The sequence below is a fragment of the Oncorhynchus clarkii genome, chromosome 6, assembly GCF_045791955.1.
Source record: "Oncorhynchus clarkii lewisi isolate Uvic-CL-2024 chromosome 6, UVic_Ocla_1.0, whole genome shotgun sequence".
Classification (NCBI taxonomy): Eukaryota; Metazoa; Chordata; class Actinopteri; order Salmoniformes; family Salmonidae; genus Oncorhynchus; species Oncorhynchus clarkii.
The window spans coordinates 49,993,722-50,017,988 of NC_092152.1; the positions used below are offsets into that span (position 1 = coordinate 49,993,722).

General features: G+C 40.1%; 1 protein-coding gene across 1 annotated transcript in view; it reads right to left on the bottom strand.

Moving 5' to 3' along the window:
- Nucleotides 1-24,267, bottom strand: part of LOC139412121 (PR domain containing 6) — a 55,671-nt gene that overhangs the window by 27,467 nt on the left and 3,937 nt on the right. The gene's annotated exons all lie outside the window — the stretch shown is intronic.

Sequence of the window (24,267 nt, forward strand, 5' to 3'; positions counted from 1 at the left end):
GTGGGATTGGGATTTTACTGATGTGTTGAGCAAATAAAGGAGAAATAAAGATAAATCATAAAATGGAGCAGAAGAGCTTTTTCTTCTTTTGATATTCACACCTAGGGTTGCAAAGGGTCGGAAATATTCTGGAAATTTTCCATGGGAAGTTACACCTCGGAATCTTTTGGAATTTTGCTTAAATTCATCAAAAAGGTAGCTAATAACAGTGAACTTTTTTTGTGGGATACACATAAGGAAATTCTAGGTTTTGTGGCATATTTTGGTTAAACAATCCCCAATTCAATGGAATTGCAACCCTCTGCATGCACAGTACACTCTTCCATCATATGTACAGCTGATTCTCAAGATCTTGCACACTAATGAGATGCTATTGAGCCCACACTACTACACTTTCTTAGCCAAGGACTACATGCTTTCTGGTAAGTTTTGATTACAATACTGGGTGGGGTGAATATATTTTATATGACATCATTTTTTGTTAACTAGTAAATAGTACCCTACAGCAAAGTGTGTTTAAATCATTTCTAACTTGTTAACAATTTCTGCTAGTTAGTTTTTGCTACCATGTGGGTATTAGCTTGCTTGAGCCTGCTAACTGAGGAATGTTCATTCACCTGTTTCCATACATGTTTAATTTTAAAACATGTATCTTACAAAGGAGTTGTTTAATCTAACTGCTTAACTATTTATCTGTACATGGAATTGTATTTGTCGTTTTTTTTACAGTTTTTTTTCTAATCTTTACAGGAAAATGCCACGGGCACTATCGGATATGTGGAGACATTCCATTGCAGCTAATGTAAAAGGAAAAGCTGTGTACATTTGCAAATACTGTGCCAAATCATATGTGAAGAATGCAACAAAGATCCAGAATCATCTGGCCAAGTGCATAAAGTTCCCTCAGTGCTCACAACAAGCAACCTCTGACAGAAGTCCCTCTACTTCTATTTGAGGTGAAAATGATGAATCAGACACCTTATCGATAGCAACAGCTCATGGTCCTCATGGAATCAAATGTTTTGACTCAATGGAGGAATGAAGTCAGAGAAATGCTGATGAATGTCTTGCTTGAGCTGTGTATGCAACTGGTTCACCTCTGATGCTCACAGGCAATGTGTATTGGAAGAGAATTCTGAATGTTCATTGCCCAGCATACACCCCTCCAACCAGACATGCTTTATCTACTCATTTGCTGGATGCAGAGTTCAACAGAGTTCAAGTGAAGGTCAAATAAATCATAGAGAAAGCACTGTATTGCTATCATCTCTGATGGGTGGTCTAATGTTCGTGGGCAAGGAATAATTAACTACATAATCTACAACTATCAACCAGTATTCTACAAGAGTACAGACACAAGTGACAGACACACCGGTCTCTACATTGCAGATGAACTACAGGCATTCATCATTGACCTTGGACCACAGAAGGTATTTGCACTGGTGACAGACAATGCTGCGAACATAAAGGCTGCTTGGTCTAAAGTGGAGGAGTCCTACCCTCACATCACACCCATTGGCTGTGCTGCTCATGCATTGAATATGCTCCTCAAGGACATCATAGCACTGAAAACAATGGATACACTCTACAAGAGAGCAAAGGAAATGGTTAGGTATGTGAAGGGTCATCAAGTTATAGCAGCAATCTACCTCACCAAGCATCGGGAGGAGATTAAGAGCATCACATTGAAGCTGCCCAGCAACACCCGTTGGGGTGGTGTTGTCATCATGTTTGACAATCTCCTGGAGTGGAAGGAGTCTCTCCAAGAAATGAACATATCTCAGTCTGCCGATATGAACAGCACCATCAAGAGGATCCTCCTGGACAATGTATTCTGGGAGAGAGTGGTAAGCAGCCTGAAACTCCTGAAACCTATAGCAGTAGCCATTGCACAGATTGAGGGAGAAAATGCCATCATGTCTGATGTTCAGACTCTGCTTGCAGATGTAAGAGAACAAATTCGTACTGCCCTGTCCACTTCACTGTTGCTCCAAGCAGAGGAAACTGCAGTGCTGAAATAGATCAAAAAGAGTGAAGACTTCTGCCTGAAGCCAGTACATGTTGGACCCCAAGTACAGTGCCTTGCGAAAGTATTCGGCCCCCTTGAACTTTGCGACCTTTTGCCACATTTCAGGCTTCAAACATAAAGATATAAAACTGTATTTTTTTGTGAAGAATCAACAACAAGTGGGACACAATCATGAAGTGGAATGACATTTATTGGATATTTCAAACTTTTTTAACAAATCAAAAAATGAAAAATTGGGCGTGCAAAATTATTCAGCCCCTTTACTTTCAGTGCAGCAAACTCTCTCCAGAAGTTCAGTGAGGATCTCTTAATGATCCAATGTTGACCTAAATGACTAATGATGATAAATACAATCCACCTGTGTGTAATAAGTCTCCGTATAAATGCACCTGCACTGTGATAGTCTCAGAGGTCCGTCAAAAGCGCAGAGAGCATCATGAAGAACAAGGAACACACCAGGCAGGTCCGAGATACTGTTGTGAAGAAGTTTAAAGCCGGATTTGGATACAAAAAGATTTCCCAAGCTTTAAACATCCCAAGGAGCACTGTGCAAGCGATAATATTGAAATGGAAGGAGTATCAGACCACTGCAAATCTACCAAGACCTGGCCGTCCCTCTAAACTTTCAGCTCATACAAGGAGAAGACTGATCAGAGATGCAGCCAAGAGGCCCATGATCACTCTGGATGAACTGCAGAGATCTACAGCTGAGGTGGGAGACTCTGTCCATAGGACAACAATCAGTCGTATATTGCACAAATCTGGCCTTTATGGAAGAGTGGCAATAAGAAAGCCATTTCTTAAAGATATCCATAAAAAGTGTTGTTTAAAGTTTGCCACAAGCCACCAGGGAGACACACCAAACATGTGGAAGAAGGTGCTCTGGTCAGATGAAACCAAAATTGAACTTTTTGGCAACAATGCAAAACGTTATGTTTGGCGTAAAAGCAACACAGCTGAACACACCATACCCACTGTCAAACATGGTGGTGGCAGCATCATGGTTTGGGCCTGCTTTTCTTCAGCAGGGACAGGGAAGATGGTTAAAATTGATGGGAAGATGGATGGAGCCAAATACAGGACCATTCTGGAAGAAAACCTGATGGAGTCTGCAAAAGACCTGAGACTGGGACGGAGATTTGTCTTCCAACAAGACAATGATCCAAAACATAAAGCAAAATCTACAATGGAATGGTTCAATAATAAACATATCCAGGTGTTAGAATGGCCAAGTCAAAGTCCAGACCTGAATCCAATCGAGAATCTGTGGAAAGAACTGAAAACTGCTGTTCACAAATGTCTCCATCCAACCTCACTGAGCTCGAGCTGTTTTGCAAGGAGGAATGGGAAAAGATTTCAGTCTCTCGATGTGCAAAACTGATAGAGACATACCCCAAGCGACTTACAGCTGTAATCGCAGCAAAAGGTGGCGCTACAAAGTATTAACTTAAGGGGGCTGAATAATTTTGCACGCCCAATATTTCAGTTTTTCATTTGTTAAAAAAGTTTGAAATATCCAATAAATGTCGTTCCACTTCATGATTGTGTCCCACTTGTTGTTGATTCTTCACAAAAAAATACAGTTTTATATCTTTATGTTTGAAGCCTGAAATGTGGCAAAAGTTCGCAAAGTTCAAGGGGGCCGAATACTTTCGCAAGGCACTGTATGCTGGCAAGAGCATCCTGTCTGGTGCAGAGATCAACAAGGCCTATGGTGTCATCACTACCGTGTCTCGCCACCTTGGCCTGGATGAGAGCAAGGTTCTTGGCAGTCTGTCAAAGTACACTTCCAAGCAAGGGCTTTGGGACGGATAGCAATATGGCAGTCGTGCCAACATATCTCATGAGCCACCTGGTGGAAGGGACTTTGTGGTTCTGAGGCTCTTTCCCCTGTTGCCTCCATCCTCCTCCAAATCCCAACAACATCAGCCACCTCAGAGCGCAACTGGTCCTTGTTTGGGAACACACACACCAAAGCACGCAACAGGCTGACCAATACAAGGGTTGAAAAATTGGTGGCCATCCGGGCAAATTTGAGGCTTTTTGAGCCTGACAACGAGTCATCCTCAACAAGGTTGGAAAGCGACAGTGAAGATGAGGCCCCAGTCTGATATTCTCAGAGTCTGATGTTCAAGAGGTGGACATTGAGGAGGTCCAGGGAGAAGACATGGAAGCCTGAGAGGAAGACAACCAAAGCTTTAGTTTCTAGACTATCATTTTACAGATGTTGAAAACGTTTTTGGGAGATGCGATGGATCATTCAATATTCCCTTTATTTTGTTGTTCAGTGAAATCATCCCATGTGAGAAGTCTACTCATTTAATTAAAAGTTAAATTTGCAACTAAATTGTTTTTTGAAAAAAATTATATTGGAAGGATTTAATCATTTGCGATTATGTCTACTTATGATAAAGTAAAAGGTTTATGTTTCTGTATCCATATGATATGGTAAAAATATCCAATGCAAAAAACATCTACATTTAAATGTGAATAATATTAATTTGCAAAAATGTCCATTAATTCCCATATATTCCCGTTAATTCCCATATATTCCTGTTAATTCCCACGGAATGTTTCCACCTCTGAATATTCCCCAAAATGTGCAACCCTATTCACACCCATCTGTCAACTGTGTTTAGATAACAAACAAATCATTTCAAAGCCAAGTGGACAAAGTTTACCTACACCATGATGAAGAGACAGACAATAACTGCCAGGTCTTGCCATGTCAATCTAGAAGAAAAAGAAACGCACACCTATTTAGGCGAGGTGCTGGCTAGCAGAGTAGAAAACTTGAAAATAAAAGAGAGCTGCACACTCTAGGAGCTCAGATGCAAAAATGTAATTACCAATGTTTCGACATCCAAGCTGTCTTCATCAGGGTATAATCACAAACACTGCGGGATGACTCGTTTATGTAGTGTCAGAAGACACAGGTGTCTGTAATCATGGCCAAGAGTGGCCTAATATCATTGGTTAATTATCAAATATTAAAATGTCATACAAAGAACAGTAAACAAACAACAAATGGATAGCATACAATCATAAATTCATTTGACTACACAAGCTTACAAACAATTACAATGGCAAAGTCACAATAATCACAAGAATGGCTTCAGATGAAAGTCTACGTAGAGACCGAAGGGCGCAAGGGTCTTTAAGTTAAAGATCCAGGCAGCCTCTCGTTTTAACAATACATTATCAAGGTCACCCCCTCTCCTAGGGAGGGTAACATCTGAAGCCATTCTTGTGATTATTGTGACTTTGCCATTGTTTGTCGAAACGTTGGTAATTACATTTTTGCATCTGAGCTCCTAGAGTGTGCGGCTCTCTTTATTTTCAAACTTGCCATGTCAATACCATAATATGTCCTGTGTTGGTTAACGATGTCAGAATTACAATAAAACTCAAATATAACTAAAAAATCTTCATGGTATCTAAAAAGGACTATAGAAATTGCCTATTTAGTTCCAAATAAAGTAACAGGGTTGGCGATTTCTTCTTAAATCAGACATAAATCCCCTTGTGACAGGGGGATAGAAGGTTGTTTTGTGCAACAGGGAGTGGCAATTGAATACAAGCTTCACAAAAACATTTAATTGTTAAAACATTTCTAGCCTGTCTATCTATGGGTAACAGGATTGACGTGCTTTTACTATATGAATTTACTATTAGATCAAATATTTATTTTGAAAATAATATTTAAAAAGGAATAGTTTCTCAATATTAAAAAGTGAGTTCAGTTCACGTAACAGGGTTGACCTTAAAATTAGGGACAGACGTAAATGAATCACTAATGAAATTATATAAAAAAAGAATCTTCAGAAATGACTTTGTCAAATCAACAAAATAACTAGGGGTTGACAATGATGGTGAAACCTAGAGAAGTTTGGGGATGAAGTGGGTTAAAATCTTCCTAGAAGTGACACAGGGTTAGCGGAGGGACATGTCAAAACGAAGAATTTTGGCACTTTAGAAAGCCTTTTTTCTAATTCAAAATCTAATTTATTAAATTCTCCATTTCTACTTAAAATATCACAAGGCACTCATTTAGTGGAATGACCCGTGTCAGTAAATGTTGAATTCTCCTGGCGCCACACAGAACTGATTTTAACTGCAGAAAAGAAAACATAATAATGATTTCTTTGTAACTAGAAGTACTATACTCTAGTAGTACTTGAGCATTGAGGAGGGGAAATTACATACAGTAAATGTTAAGAAGAGGAAGTCAGAAATCCAATAACGTGTCTGATATCAAAAACTTATCCAAGAACATATAACACCCATTTATGGTCCTCATGTTTCCTTTTCCTGGGTCCGGTAAGAAGGTGCTGTGGCTTACAGTTAGTTCTCAGTAGCCCCTCAGCCATTGATCTGTCTCCCAGTGTCCTGTCACTGCTTTAGTTACTGCTCAATCTCCCTGGGCCGACATTTACGGCGCGCTGATTGGGCCCTGTCACTGTCCGGGCTGTAAATCGTCCTGGAACAGCTGTGTGTTGATGCCTGGCTGGAGGAGCAACCCCAAAGGCTGCCTGATAGTCGTTTGACCTCCTGGCCTTATTACATCAAGTAAATCAGCCTCCGAAGCCATTAGACGGAGGCTGGGAGCTGGGGAGAGTCCCACCCGGCCCACTCAGGGATAGCACAGACCCCAAGCAGGCAGGATTACCCACCACCACCACCACCATCTTATCTGCCGAAACACTTAACGGCCATGTCCCAAGCGATGCTGGCATGTAAATGGGTTACATGGATCAGTTATGCTCCATATGATGGATTCTTCAAATGAGATACTCGAGCCTCACTGTATCGGTTCAATGGTGTGAACACACCTAAAGTGAACATGCTCAGTTTCAGTTCATTGTATTGTGTGCAGTTCAAGGACAAACCACTCATTCAATAATTACCAGTTAGCAATAATTACCATTTAGCATTATTACCAAAGGATGATGATACATCTAAATAAACTTTTCTGGAGCCAGTGTTAGTAACAGAGACGATTAAAGAGACGTTCCGGAACTTTGGCGAATTTGTCAGTATTTTTTTAAACTCCCACTTTGGGCTGGATGTGTCAATGTGTTTGAAAGCGACTGTTTTCTGGAAGCTGTGTGGCACCATTGTCCCTATTCAGGGAATCTACACAGATTTTGGTGACATAATGCAAGCTTGGCACACGGGGGCCAGCCCCCTAGCCAATGAGCTTCAGCCCCTTGTCATTTGAGTGACAGTTAGCAAGATGCACATTGACGAGAGGCAGACAGTAGTTAGCTAATAGAGTTGTCGCATGGATTGTGTAAATATTTTCAACATGTCAGCTGAAGAGGCAAGGTATACAAGCTATAGACAGTGTTTTTATGAACACAGATTTACAAACTGATGTATTTTATGACAACATCGCCGGTTGTTAGTCGAGCTAGGCTAGTTTGTTAGTTACAGCTAGAGCCATGTATTGAGCCATGTATTTTGAAACAGGAAATAAAAGGCTCTGGCTATAGCTAGCTATACTTTACAGTACTCCACATAGTGGATATGTAGCTAATGAAAATGTTATACTAATAAAGCTACAGGATTAGCAGTACCCATTCATAACTTCAGTAATTACTTTTTATTACTTACCATTAACATATGAAATCTAAAAACCACAAGACTATTAGGAGCTTCCCATATTGACAATCAACGTATACAATGTGTTGCTCGTCATCAGACTAGCCGAGGGAGAGGACATGGTCCACGGATGAGAGGAGGACAAGGAAAGGTTGTACAAGGTGCGTGTACCCCAGGGCCAGGCTCGAGCTGCCCGGGGTCCAAGTCGAGCAGCGAGGGCTGGAATAGATGCTCTAGGGCCGAGGACCGAGAGAATGAGGGAGCAAATGATACGAGGTACGAGGTGCATTTGCAATAGCGCTCAGCATGCAAAATGTCAATGGATATTTCATAGGACTAATTCATTATAAAAATGCATCACTTCTGAACATAACTCTCTTTCCCACTCTAATGCAGGGATATTTGATAGCATGAATAAACAATATTCAATATAATTCCAGTAACCTATTAAACATTTTCTAGCACAATAGCCCATCCTATTACACCTGTATAACTGTGCCACGCATGGTACTTTCGAAAGGGTCTCTATGAATCAAAAGTATTCTTATATGGGTACTGCGGAAACATGTAACTAATATAAGTGGACTATATGTCTTATATGAAGTAGGCCACATTCATACACAAAATACAGAACTACACGGTGGTAGTATATATTGTCACATATGTAAGAAACACAGGAATTGTATAAGAATAATGTGTTGTGTGTTTTCTTACAGGAAGCAAGCCATAATCATATGATTGGCCTTTAAAAATGTGTATAAATAATTTACAAGGTTATTAGAGCTTACTGCAGCCATAGCTTTATAGGTAGGTCTAGGTGTATTATGAAAATCCATGTTGACATTTGTTTATGTGTGAATTTATTAGTTATTTGTAAAGTTCAGAAGTCCACTGGTTGTATTTTGAAAATAAAGTTCCAGAAAAAGAACATTGTCTGTGTGAATAGTAATATGTTTCTTGCTTGGTTATTGCAACTCCGGTGTGGTAAGGGGATTGCCAAGGCCGCAGGAAGGTCAAGGTGTGGTGGATATGGGCCTGCTGATGTCCATCTCCTGCACATACAAAAAGTCTTTAGCATACAGAAATGGGTTACATGTCAAACAAAACACATTCATTTGTGCAGAGCCTTTCAAAACTTTTTGACACTAAGAGTGGGAATTTGCACACAGTGACAGCCATGAACATAAAGCTGCGCACCTGGTTTACCAACATGTAAACATGTAGATATTCTGGTTTTGTTCTCAAACCTGGTCCTTTGCTCATGTGAAACCTTAAGTAGATTTGGCTAGGAGTGTGTTAGTGGATTTGACGTTTGTGTGATATGATCAGTCACTTTAAAACCATACAATGCTGAAATCATAGATGAGTCAAGTAAACGCTACACTGCTGTCACTTCTACAGAATCGATGATGAGTCATCACATAAACTCAATTAGAGACAGCTATTATTTAAAAGTGGCTCTGCATCAGCTGACAATAGGCTACACTGTATTATAATATGTACAACTGCAAATTCTCGGTATGGAATAACAGGCCGTCTAGGGAGATGGTTCCAGCCATTTACAAACATCATGTTTGGCCTAACAGGTACACTCCCTGATGGGTCAGACCTATTGTTTGTAAACTGCTGGAACCATCGTCCTAGCCGCCATCCTACTTCTTATTCCACAGGGCAGAAACCAGAGAGACATATTCCTTACAGACCATAAGAGTGTTGATGCCAATTCATCACATGACCTACATGCATGCTTATGTGATGATTCTCACAGTATTCTAGTTTTACACAAAACTGTAGCTACATTACAGGGAACAGAGCACAGTTATATTTACATGCTGTTGTGAATGTCATTGATCTCATCCTCATTCAAACTGCCATCATCCTCATCAGCAATACTCATCTTGCTCATTCTTCAAATAGAAAACACAACAGGTTAAATGGCCAGAACATGATGAAGCTTGGCTTGTAAATCTTATCATATATGACACAAATAACATGGGAAACATTCCATCAACAAATGACAGCTAGTCCAAATCAAACCTTACCTGTCGCCAAGAGCCTCTTGCATGTTTGATCATCTGGCATGTCTGAAACCAGCTCTGCTATTCCTTGTTCTTCTATCAGTAATTCTTGTCTGGAAAATGACCACATTACTTACAAAGGATACTAAAAAGTCAAACTAACACACTGACACTGCATCAGGGGCTTGGCTTCAACTGGGCAGCAGATCAAAATATGAAATCGAGCTGCAGAGAGTGAAAAAGGTACTAGGTATTCCCCCATAGAGAATGATAGAGGACTCATCTTTGTATATGTACCATTATAGAGTCTCTGACAGGGCTGTGCCATTGAGGGAATCTCCATTTTTAAGAAGTATATTTTCTTCTTCACTATTGGCAGATCCCTCCTGATGACCCGGATGGACATGAGTCATCAGGAGGGTTCAGCCAATGAAGTTGGAAGCCCCACCCAGTTGATTACATTAAAATGGTGGAAGCCATCAATGGCGCTGCCCATGCTAAAACAGCCTTTTGGCCACTAGAGACCTCTATCATTCTCTATCGTATAGCCTAATAATAACAATATAGCTAGCACCGAAATATACTGTTTCATATAGTTACAGACAACCAGTTGTAAACATAGCCTAGCCACTTAGCCTGCTAGCTAGACACTGGTAGCTACAAACAACAACAATGTCCACCCTTCTAGCCAGTCAACAAGAGATTCTATGCATCTACAAAAATACACAACATACATTAGTAGAGTGATTTCATGTTTTGAAATGTGTTTTAGTTGGCTAGACAGACAGTATGATGTTCCCTAATATGCATTTACCATGTTAGCTAGCTAGCTTGCTACGATACCTTTTAAAGTATACTATGACACAGAGAGAGACTGTTGGCTAGCCTAGTTAACAGACACAGAATAGTTCCTCTTTACATAAGCACTCAAAATAGGCTTCTAACTGAATAAAATATCAACATGGTTTCTAATGCTAAAGCTTAGTCTCTTACCTTTCGCCCGAAGATTACTTTTATGGATGTCCAACACTGGATGAGGCAACAGTGTTTCTCTTCCTTGAGGCCATCTCGGAAAAGCATCCAAGATCTATTATTTTGCCTTCTGCCTTTGTCTTTCATGAGCGGCCCTGCCATTCGACATCTAGATCTAGTTTTCTCTTCTTGGGCCTGACATCATAAGTATCAATAGCATCCAAGTTTTTTCGCACAATTATGACTGAAGTAACCTTCCTCTATGGCTGGCTTGAGGGAGTGAGTGAGTGCGTGAGAGAGCTACATGCATGACATTTGTTTTTTCCAATGAAGGCACTATCATGTGATCAGGTCCAATGAGGTTGCACAGTGAAAAAAGAAGGCTGGCCCAGGCCTGCCCGGCATTATCCAATGAGGTTGCAGGGCAGGCCTAACGGCTCAGTGGAAACTTCATGCACATGTACACACAGCAGCGAGAGAGAGCGAGTAAGCACGTGGTGCATATAGTACGCAATTTTCGGGGACCACCTTTGGCTCATGAGGGCTAATTTTAGAACTACTGGCAAAAAGTATACAAACGTTCCCTGGAGATCTCTTTAAGCTCACTCAATGTAATTAATGGCAGAGGTATAAAGGCAGACACAACTGAAATCTGTCATCATGCCCTCACACAGAGAAAACGCCTGTTGAATTAGGGTTAAGGACTTTTCGGGGTGACTATCACAATTAACATATGCCACAAATGGATTCCGCAGAGGTACAGTAGGTAGCTACAGTACAATACACATATTGTGGCAGCTTTAAAATGTCTCAAAAAATAGATATCAACGCCTTACTAAACCCCTGGTTGAGACTGTAAGTGCAGTGGAATATAAACGGCTTTGGACATTACATGATAATAAGTTTTAATGTTTCATATAGGGCTATCAGTGATTAGGCTTTAGATATTTCTTCATGCATCTTGCTCTCTCTTGGTGATGGCAAATATTATTTGAACCTAAGTTGTTACATGGCTTTCACACTGGCTGCTAAGTAAAAGCAGTCTTCTCAGTGATACTGTATGATTATAATTTAAAATGTTAGGTTTACTGAAGGTGAGTGCAGTGGATATGTTTACCTTTCCTCAAAACCTTCCATAATCTACCTAGCACAGGCCTTTTCCAAAAGAAGTGGAAAACTGGTGCTGAGACGCAATCAATGACTGTTGGTCCACTTTTACAGCAAATCAATGTAAGTTCAGTAATTTATCAGTTCTCTTAATCTCCACTACTTGTTATTCCAGCTCATTGCCCTGAATGTGATCAGAGGACACAGACACAGATTGCAACAATGCCATACAATGACTACCTATAGTATACCAAACTACTGATTGTATTCATTCTAGTTGATCAGTAATGTACGCCTCACGAGGCATTTGAAAACCTCCCTGCTCTTTGTGGTTGAAATTCACTAGTCGACTGAGGGACCTTACAGATAATTGCTTGTGTGGGGTACAGAGTTAAACACTATTATTTCACACAGACTCCATGGAACTTATGTGACTTGTTAAGCACATTTTTACTCCTGAATTTATTTAGGCTTGCCATAACAGAGGGACTGAATACTTACTGACAAGACATTTCACTTTTTCATTATTTTTCATAAAAAAAAATACACACAGTACCAGAAAAAAGTTTGGACACACCTACTCATTCCAGGGTTTTTCTATGTTTTTACTATTTCCTACATTGTAGAATAATAGTGAAGACATACAACTGTGAAATAACACATATGGAATCATGTAGTAACCAAAAAAGTGTAAAAAAGTGTAAAACAGTGTTATATTTCAGATTCTTCAAAGTAGCCACCCTACGCATTGATGACAGCTTTGTGCTCTCTTGGCATTCTCTCAATCAGTGTCATGAGGTAGTCACCTGGAATGCATTTCAATTAACAGGTGTGCCTAGTTAAAAGTTAATTTGTGGAATTTATTTCCTTCTTAATGCGTTTGTGCCAATAAGTTGTGTTGTGACAAGGTAGGGTTGGTATACAGAAAATAGCCCTACTGTAAAAGAACAAGTCCATATTATGGCAAGAACAGCTCAAATAAGCAAAGATGCTCAAATAAGCAAAGACAAATGACAGTCCATCATTACTATAAGACATGAAGGTCAGTCAATCCGGAAAGTTTCAAGAACTTTGAAACTTTCTTCAAGGGCAGTGGCAAAAACCATCAAGCACTTGGATGAAACTGGCTCTCATGAGGACCGCCACAGGAAAGGAAGACACAGAGTTACCTCTGCTGCAGAGGATAAGTTCATCAGAGTTACCAGCCTCAGAAATTGCAGCCCAAATAAATGCTTCACAGACTTCAAGTAACAGACACATCTCAGCATCAACTGTTCAGAGGAGGCCTTCATGGTCGAATTGCTGCAAAGAAACCACTACTAAAGGACACCAATAAGAAGAAGAGACTTGCTTGGCCCAAGAAACACGAGCAATGGACATTAGACCGGTGGAAATCTGTCCTTTGTTCTGACGGGTCCAAATTCCAGATTTCTTGTTCCAACCGCCGTGTCTTTGTGAGACGCAGAGTAGGTGAAAGGATGATCTCCACATGTGTGGTTCCCACCTTGAAGCATGGAGGATGGGTGTGATGGAGTGGGGGTGCTTTGCTGGTGACACTGTCAGTGATTTATTTAGAATTCAAGGTACACTTAACCAGCATGGCTACCACAGCATTCTGAAGCGAAACGCCATCCCATCTGGTTTGCTTTTAGTGGGACTATCATTTGTTTTTTGACCAAGAAGTAGAGGGATGGAGTGTTGCATCAGATGACCTGGCCTCCACAATTACCTGACCTCAATCCAATTGAGATGGTTTGGGATGAGTTGGACCGCAGAGTGAAGGAAAAGCAGCCAACAAGTGCTCAGCATATGTGGGAACTCCTTCAAGACTGTTGGAAAAGCATTCCAGGTGAAGCTGGTTGAGAGAATGCCAAGAGTGTGCAACGCTGTCTTCAAGGCAAAGGGTGGCTACTTTGAAGAATCTAAAATCTAAAATATATTTTGATTTGCTTAACACTTTTTTGGTTACTACGTGGTTAAATATGTGTTATTTCATAGTTTTGATGTCTTAACAATTATTCAACATAATTCCACTTTGATATTATGGGGCCAGTGACAAAAAAAATCTAAATTGAATGAATTTTAAATTCAGGCTGTAAGACAACAAAATGTAGAAAAAGTCAAGTGGTGTGAATACTTTCTAAAGGCACTGTAGGTATTAGCAAATGAATGTATGTACTTTACTGTCAAATAGACATGCTTGACTATGGTAAACCTGCTTTTTGTCATTAACTAAAAGCACTAACAACCATAATATTTACAGTGCCTTCGGAAAGTACTAAGACCCCTTGACTTTTTACGTTACAGTAAAGTTATAGTTTTTTTTTACCTCTTCAATCTACACACAATACGCCATAATTACAAAGCAAAAACTGTTTTTTAGAAAAAGTTTGCTAATTTATTACAAATAAAAAACTGAATTATTACATTTACATAAGTATTCAGACCCTTCATTCAGTACTTTGTTGAAGCACCTTTGGCAGCGATTACAGCATTGAATCTTATTTTTTAAATAAAAATAATAATATATATTTATTGAATATTCGAAACATACAATATACTTGCAGTGAAGCCGCTCAACAACTACATCATACCAGTCATCCAACAGATTCCCATTCAGAGCGACACACAGAACCATCTAGGGTCAATGCCCTGCTCAAGGGCAAGTTGACCGATCTACCACCAGGCTGAAAAACGTGAACCCGAACCCTCCAAGATCCCCCCCACAGTTTCCCAATAGCTGTCCCTCAACCATTCGTGACCCCTCCTACAGCCCCCCCCTCCCAGAAGAAAAATAAAAAATACAATGAATTCCATTCCCCACCCCCAAGAACCCCCCACTGCACTAACAACCAAGAGAATGAACTAAAGAGAAAAAAGGAAAAGACAGAAGAAAACAGCAAACAACAATGCAAAAAAATTATAAAACAAAATAATACATTTAAAACAAAGGACATAAAGGACAACTAAAATCATAACAGCAATGCCAACTGTATATGTTTTTGTGCATGTCTGGCACTATTACATGTATGTCTGTGTTCTTGTACGTGTTTATTTGAATGAGAGTGTGTGTGTATGCATGTGTACAAACACCTGCATGGCATCAGCCTCAGGCAAACCGGCATTAGTTGTAAAAACACTGCCCCTCAGTGTCATTCAAATATACTTTTTTTAATTTTTTTACTTTTATCTTTGACCATCATTCTATCTCCCACACAGCAACTCCACTCCCACTTATCTCCAATTCCACATCCCAAACCTCAGCTTTCCTCAGCCCATCCCATCTATCTCTGCTGGCCACCCACTTCGGGTTTCTACGCAACACATACCTTTCAACTATGCTGTGATGTTCAATGTACAGTTTCAATCTATCTAATCGAATTGAATCTACAGATTGCGAGTTGAAGATACATACTTTACTAAGAGTATTAGTATATTAGTAATTGACTGACCCGGTCTCTCCAGATCTCATAACAGTACTATTTCTAGGGTCAATTTTAGATCAATGTTATGCATTTTCAGCCATTCCTGAACCTGAGACCAGAAACAGGCTACCTTAGGGCAATACCAAAATAAATGGTCTATTGATTCTGTATCCTCACAACAAAATCTGCAGAGCTTTGATGACTTTATGCCCAAAATATTCAACATTTTGTTGGTGGAAAGAATTCTATATAATCATTTTAGCTGAAAAGCACAAAGTCTTAAATCTTGCGTTGTTTTATACATCAACTCATACACCTTGTACCATGGAATCGGTGCATCAAAAATCTCTTTCCCACTAATTTTGCAATCTGTATGGCACAGTTGTCAACATCCTGGTCCTCAAATGAAACTGGCATACTTTCCTATTTATGCTATTTGTATTCCTCCGCCAGTTTTGATCCTTTATATTGGGCAGACAGACCAGTTCCCTACCTCCTCCCGCTGCCACCTGCCTCCTCCATTTTTGGGGTAATGCTGTAATCAGTTGGTTGTACTCTTGGATTGAGCAGACCTTCCCGTACAACTCCACGAAGGACAAAATACCATTTTCAAACATCATTCTCATAAATACAGGTATTTTATCAACCAGCACATTTGAGTTCAGCCATAATATTTGTTGTAATATTTGTTCTATCATTTCAGGGGGAGGAAATTGAAATTGTAGCCATGCTTGTTTGAAAAAGAGAAATAGTTTGAAAAAAGTATCACTTTCAGTTAATCAAAAATGAGACATGGCAATCTGCACAAAGGCAAAAATTACATTTTTAAACAATGGATGAGCTTTATTTAGTAATCTACTTGAGAACCATTTAGGGTTCAAATTTAACTTTTGAATGAGTGAAGCTTTTAGAGAGAGGTTTAGTGCTTTTATATTTAATAATCTCAACCCAACCCAATTCATATTCATTATATAGATAGGTACATTTTATTTTGCCCGGTTTAGCGTCCCAGATAAAGCTAAATATTTTTTTGCTCATGTGATTTGAAAACTAATCATCAGGAGTAGGCAATGCCATAAGTAAGTGAGTAAACTAAGATATGACTAAGGAGTTAATCAGCGTTTTCCATAAATAGACAGGTATTTACCTCTCCATGGTTGCAGGATCTTGTCTATCTATAGTTTTCTATTGAAATTCATTGTGGAGAGCATATTTACAGTGGGGCAAAAAAGTATTTAGTCAGCCACCAATTGTGCAAGTTCTCCCACTTAAAAATATTAGAGAGGCCTGTAATTTTCATCATATGTGCACTTCAACTATGACAGACAAAATGAGAAAAAAATATCCAGAAAATCACATTGTAGGATTTTTAATGAATTTATTTGCAAATTATGGTGGAAAATAAGTATTTGGTCACCACCTGTTTGAACTTGTTATCAGTATAAAATACACCTGTCCACAACCTCAAACAGTCACACTCCAAACTCCACTATGGCCAAGACCAAAGAGCTGTCAAAGGACACCAGAAACAAAATTGTAGACCTGCACCAGGCTGGGAAGACTGAATCTGCAATAGGTAAGCAGCTTGGTTTGAAGTAATCATCTGTGGGAGCTATTATTAGGAAATGGAAGACATACAAGACCACTGATAATCTCCCTCGATCTGGGGCTCCACGCAAGATCTCACCCCGTGGGGTCAAAATGATCACAAGAACGGTGAGCAAAAATCCCAGAACCACACGGGGGGGACCTAGTGAATGACCTGCAGAGAGCTGGGACCAAAGTAACAAAGCCATCAGTAACACACTACACCGCCAGGGACTCAAATCCTGCAGTGCCAGACGTGTCCCCCTGCTTAAGCCAGTACATGTCCAGGCCCGTCTGAAGTTTGCTAGAGAGCATTTGGATGATCCAGAAGAAGATTGGGAGAATGTCATATGGGCAGATCAAACCAAAATATAACTTTTTTGGTAAAAACTCAACTCGTCGTGTTTGGAGGACAAAGAATGCTGAGTTGCATCCAAAGAACACCATACCTACTGTGAAGCATGAGGGTGGAAACATCATGCTTTGGGGCTGTTTTTCTGCAAAGGGACCAGGACAACTGATCCGTGTAAAGGAAAGAATGAATGGGGCCATGTATCGTGAGATTTTGAGTGAAAACCTCCTTCCATCAGCAAAGGCATTGAAGATGAAACGTGGCTGGGTTTTTCAGCATGACAATGATCCCAAACACACCGCCCGGGCAATGAAGGAGTGGCTTCGTAAGAAGCATTTCAAGGTCCTGGAGTGGCCTAGCCAGTCTCCAGATCTCAACCCCATAGAAAATCTTTGGAGGGAGTTTAAAATCCGTGTTGCCCAGCAACAGCCCCAAAACCTTCACTGCTCTAGAGGAGATCTGCATGGAGGAATGGGCCAAAATACCAGCAACAGTGTGTGAAAACCTTGTGAAGACTTACAGAAAACGTTTGACCTCTGTCATTGCCAACAAAGGGTATATAACAAAGTATTGAGGTAAACTTTTGTTATTGACCAAATACTTATTTTCCACCATAATTTGCAAATAAATTCATAAAAAATCCTACAATGTGATTTTCTGGATTTCTTTTCTCATTTTGTCTGTCATAGTTGAAGTGTACCTATGATGAAAATTACAGGCCTCTCATCTTTTTAAGTGGGAGAACTTGCACAATTGGTGGCTGACTAAATACTTTTTTGCCCCACTGTATATACTGTATTTTGTGATATGACTACCGAATATGTCTACTTCACCATCAGCCCATTTTATAGGTAAACTGCAGGGTAATGAAATTGTATTTTTTAAAGATCCAATACGTAAAATTGTACACTAGTCATAATTAGGTTTTAGTCCAGAGATCTTCAATGAGACATTGCAGGGATCTAGCTTGCGGACTTAATATTAAACTTGAGTCATCGGCATACATGGACATCTTTGTTTTTAAGCCTTGTGTTTCTAATCCTTTAATGTTGTTATTGGATCTGATTTTAACAGCTAGCATTTCGATGGCCATAACGAATAGATATGGTGACAGCGGACACCCTTGTTTAGCATTGAGTCTTCTTGGGTATGACGCTACAAGCTTGGCACACCTCTATTTGGGGAGTTTCTCCCATTCTTCTCTGCAGATCCTCTCAAGCTCTGTCAGGTTGGATGGAGAGCGTTGCTGCACCGCTATTTTCAGGTCTCTCCAGAGATGTTCGATCGGGTTCAAGTCTGGGCTCTGGCTGTGCCAGTCAAGAACATTCAGAGACTTGTCCCGAAGCCACTCCTGCGTTGTCAAATCAATCAAATCGGATGTTATTCGTCACATGCGCAGAATACAACAGGTGTAGGTAGACCTTACAGTGAAATGCTTACTCACAAGCCCTTAACCAACAATGCTTTAATAAGAAGTTAAGAAAAAATAAGTGTTAAGTAAAAAGTCTTGGCTGTGTGCTTAGGGTTGTTGTCCTGTTGGAAGGTGAATCTGAGCGCTCAGGAGCAGGCTTTCTCCATTAATCTTTGCCTCGATCCTGACTAGTCTCCCAGTCCCTGTCGCTGAAAAACACCCCCACAGCATGATTGTGCCACCACCATGCTTCACCGTAGGGATTGTGCCAGGTTTCCTCCAGACTTGACGCTTGATATTCAGGCCAAAGATTTCAATCATGGTTTCATTACACCAGAAAATCTTGTTTTTCATGGTCTGAGAGTCTTTAGGTGTCTTTTGGCAAACTCCAAGAGAGCTGTCATGTGCCTTTTACTGAGGAGTGGCTTCTGTCTGGTAACTCTACTTTAAAGGCCTGACTGGTGGAGTGCAGCAAAGATGGTTGTCCTTCTGGAAGGTTCTCTAATCTCTTCAGAGGAACTCTCGAGCTCTGACAGAGTGACCATGGTCACCTCCCTGACCAAGGCCATTCTCCCCAGATTGCTCAGTTTGGCCGGGTGGCCAGGTCGAAGGAAGAGTCTTAGTGGCTTCAAACTTCTTCCATTTAAGAATTATGGAGGCCACTGTGTTCTTGGGGACCTTCAATGCTGCAGAAATGTTTTGGTAGCCTTCCCCAGATCTGTGCCTCGACACAATCCTGTCTCGGAGCTCTACGGACAATTTCTTCGACCTCATGGCTTGGTTTTTGCTCTGACATGCACTGTCAACTGTGGGACCTTATATAGACAGGTGTGTGCCTTTCCAAATCCAATCAATTGAATTTACCACAGGTGGACAATCAAGTTGTAGAAACATCTCAAGGATGATCAATGGAAACAGGATGCACTTGAGCTCAATTTCGAGTCTCATAGCAAATGGTCTGAATACTTATGTAAATAAGGTATTTCTGTTTTTATTTTTAAGAAATGTGCAAAAAAAAATGTAAAACCTTTTTTTACTTTGTCATTATGGGGTATTGTGTGCCAATTTGTGCCCTTGAACAGGGCATTGACTCTGGATGCTTCTCTGTGTCGCTCTGAATGGGAATCTGTTGGATGACTGGTATGATGTAGTTGTTGAGCGGCTTCACTGCAAGTATATTGTAGGTTTTGAATATTCCATTTTTTAAAAATGTATATATATTTTTTAAAGACTCAATGCTGTAATCTCGGCCAATGGTGCTTCAACAAAGTACTGAGTAAAGGGTCTGAATACTTATGTAAATGTAATAATTACACTTTTTACTTGTAATATATTGGCGAACATTTCTAAAAAAACTATTTTTGCTTTGTCATTATGGGGTATTGTGTGTAGATTGATGAGGTAAAAAAAAAACAATGGAATCAAGGCTGTAACGTAACAAAATGTGGAAAACGTCAAGGGGTCTGAATACTTTCTGAAGGCACTGTATAGCTCATATACATACCAGAGGAGGCTGGTGGGAGGAGCTATTGGAGGATGTGCTCATTGTAAAGGCTGGAATGGAATCATTCCAGCCTTTACAAGGTAGAACTACGTTTCATTAATTCCATTCCAGCAATTACAATGAGCCCGTCCTCCTATATCTCCTCCCACCAGTCTCCACTGATACATACACTGTAAAAGTGAAGCAAAACACTGACATCAAGTCAGCTACCTGCTATAGTATGGTATGATGTAACAGATAAGTATGAAAATGTTTGAATTTGACCAACTTTATGGTGAAACAGTTTTTAAATGTTGGATTAGGAAACCATACATTTCAGTTGGCTCAAGTGGGCAATTGACCAATAAAGTGATTTTAATCTTAATTTTAATAAATCATTAAAGTCCTAGTGCAGTCATAAATGTGACATTTCTTGTGTTTTATATATATTTCCACACTATGAGGTTGGAATAATACTATGAAATGGTGAAAATTATGATAATGTCCATTTAGTGTGAGAATTGTTTGAAAAGATTGCATGAAATTTCTGACTGTTTTGGTGGGATTGAGGTTTGGCCTGCCTGGTGACATCACCAAATTTAAATTAGTTAATAGACCAATAAGAAAAATATTTCCAAACCTCTCTGCAATTAACAGCTAGTTTTCAGTTTTCCCCTCCCTACTCAGACCCCTCCTATACAGTACGAGCTAAATTCTTGCTTGAGAAAATGCTCTTTGCTTAGAAGCTATTCTTGTTTCTTTTTGACAATTTGAATTGACACAGTAAGATACTTAATTGTTACCTAGAAATGATATGATATTGAGAGAAAAACAGCTACACTGGACCTTTAAAAACCCAACCAAGAAAGATTGTCTGCTGTATGACATACAGACTAAAAACATAAAAATGCTCACTTGAAACTGTTTCAGCACTCACATTTTACAACTATAAAATAAATCAGGGCATAATAATTATCCATTCAATCAGCCAATGTTTAGATAATAGACAGAGGGTTCTACATGAAACCCAAAAGGTTTCTACCTGTGGGGAATGCCAAAGAACCCTTTTGGAACCCTTTTTTCTAAGAGTGTAGATATGCTTTCTCACACAAAGGAGGCCAGGAATCAGAGGGGAAATGGACCATAAAATAACTTAAATTACAAATTATGTAGCTTTCTGAGTCAGTGAACCAATGTTAAACATGTCACCTCCACACTGGCTCATGCAAAATACAAATAATTATCCTGGCCTGTGGCCTAAGCAGCATATTATTCCCCAAGAACACCCGCTGGTGCAGTTTCAAGGAATGATGTCATATAAGTCTACTGAATCTGAGTCTCATGAAGATAGGCAACTAAAAGGCCCAGCCATGGGCCACATCACTGTGCTACTTAGCAGTACAGCTTCCTTGCTCACAAGTCCTTACTGGTACTTGATCTTGTGTCCTCTGCCTGGCCAACACACAAGAACACGCTGCTTGACAATGTAGTAACCAGTTGCACCACTGAAAAGGCACTCATCTGGCAGCACCATTGGCAACCTTTCAAGCAGTAGAGTGAGTTTAAGGCACAAACTGTTACACTCCCTGTTACACTCCCCCCCTCTAAACTCACACCACAGTGACCCCAGCCATTGAGGTGAGCACAACTGTGGTCATGGCACCACTGTAACAAACACCACTGAGTTACTTAGCAGTATAGCTTCCTCACTCACAAGTCCTTACTGGTACTTGATCTCGTGTCCTCTACATTGCCAACACATGTGCCTGTTTTGTTCTAATATGTTTGCCACATTAAATCACGTCTACGGTGATTCATTTTAATCTCAATACACAACATTCTTCACATTCTTTTCTCCTTTTGAGGAGATGGCTTGTGTATGTCTATACTGTAGTTGTTGTTGCATAAGTTATATCACTTCATTCTTATCCCGTTATGAGATGTTATTTCTTTATGTACTATGGCAAGCACATGGGACCTTCTTGAACCCTGGACATTCCAGCGTCAGAGTGGACAGACTTAACACAAGACCATGCTACACGTCCAGTGGGAACACTGTGGGAAAGTCAAATGCCGGCAGTCTGTCCGGAACTTACTGTTCCGTCAAATTAGGTCACTCAATTCCTGAGTGTCTAATAGGAATGGTGCACAACCACAATCACTATGTGTCAACCACAGAATCTATGGCCAAAGGTGGGCCTACATTTTCCACAGAACCAAACAAATAAACAGCGGCAACACCGTTGTTGTTATTATGCATACCTCTCAATCATATATAGATATTTTTTTTTACATGACATCCATTAAAATATAAACAAAAACCGACTGCAAAGTTAAGCCTATGTTAAAACTGTATGGCCCTATTCATTGAACAGGCCAAATGCTGCATTTCAATCTGGGCTGTGTAGGGTACCCTGAACATATAGATGAACCTATAGATGATACAACATAATAATTAGTTCATAAGAGACCTTAATCCTGCCATATTCCAACTCATGATGACATCACCCTCCAGAATTTACAGGGCTGCTTTTCTATTCCCAGACCTAAAAACATGTTCATTGGAGATTCTCCATCGACAATGCTTTCAAGTTTATGAATAGGCTTAGTCTGGGTCTAAAAAAAAAGATGAATCCCATCTTCCCCAAAGTAATTGCGGCAGACTTCCAGAGAATAGTTCTAAAATCCATGCTATCCCATTTTATTGCAGAGAAGAATATGCTTATTGGACATTGGCATCAAGATGCTTGACTGGACACTTGAAAAGTGTAGAGTAGACAACACAGAGCAGGTATTGAGGAGAGTATATCGGTGCCTGTTTTTCTTTTTATCAATAATGATTGGAGAGTTTAACACTTACTGCGTTTCGTGAAGACAGAGGCCCTGCAGCCGAGGGTGGATTGGAATATTGGATTCTCTTTCTGAGTTTTCCCTCCCTCCACCCACCTCAGATCTGTTTAATCTATTGGAATTTTTACAGTCCTCTCTGGCAGAGCCAGTGTTTAAAGCTCTGTCACACAATACATATATAAGCAGTAATAGTGTTCTATCCTGCCTCAGGGGCCTTTACAACAGCCAGTTTGTGGGTGAAGAGCCATGACGGCCAAATACCACAATGTTCTTTAATTATACACCCCCCACATCATATGTGAACTCCGAAGACTGTTTCTTGAGATCATATTTCTGCACAGATATACACTACATACACTACCGTTCAAAAGTTTGGGGTCACTTAGAAATGTCCTTGTTTTTGAAAGAAAATCACATTTTTTGTCCATTAAAATAACATCAAATTGATCAGAAATACAGTGAAGACATTGTTAATGTTATAAATGCCTACTGTAGCTGGAAACGGCTGATTTTTAATGGTATATCTACATAGGCGTACAGAGGCCCATTTTCTGCAACCATCACTCCTGTGTTCCAATGGCACGTTGTGTTAGCTAATCCGAGTTTATAACTTTAAAAGGCTGATTGATCATTATAAAACCACATTGCAAATATGTTAGCACAGCTGAAAACTTGTTGTTGTGATTAAAGAAGCAATAAAACTGGTCTTCATTATACTAGTTGAGTATCTGGGGCATCAGCATTTGTGGGTTTGATTACAGGCTCAAAATGGCCAGAAACAAAGAACTTTCTTCTGAAACTCGTCTATTCTTGTTCTGAGAAATGAAGGCTATTCCATGCGAGAAATTGCCAAGAAACTGAAGATCTCGTACAATGCTGTGTACTTCTCCCTTCACAGAATAGTGCAAACTGGCTCTAACCAGAATAGAAATAGAAGTGGGAGGCCACAGTGCACACCTGAGCAACAGGACAAGTACATTAGAGTGTCCAGTTTGAGAAACAGACGCCTCACAAGTCCTCAACTGGCAGCTTCATCAAATAGTACCCGCAAAACACCAGTCTCAATGTCAACAGTGAAGAGGCGACTCCGGGATGCTGGCCTTCTAGGCAGAGTTCCTCTGTCCAGTGTCTGTGTTCTTTTGCCCACTTTAATCTTGTATTTTTATTGGCCAGTCTGAGATATCGCTTTTTCTTTGCAACTCTGCCTAGAAGGCCAGCATCCCAGAGTAGCCTCTTCACTGTTTACGTTGAGACTGGTGTTTTGCGGGTAGTATTTAATGAAGCTGCCAGTTGAGAACTTATGAGGCGTCTGTTTCTCAAACTAGACACTCTAATGTACTTGTCCTCTTGCTCAGTTGTGCACCGGGGCCTCTTTCAAAAACAAGGACATTTCTAAGTGACCCCAAACTTTTGAACGGTAGTGTATATA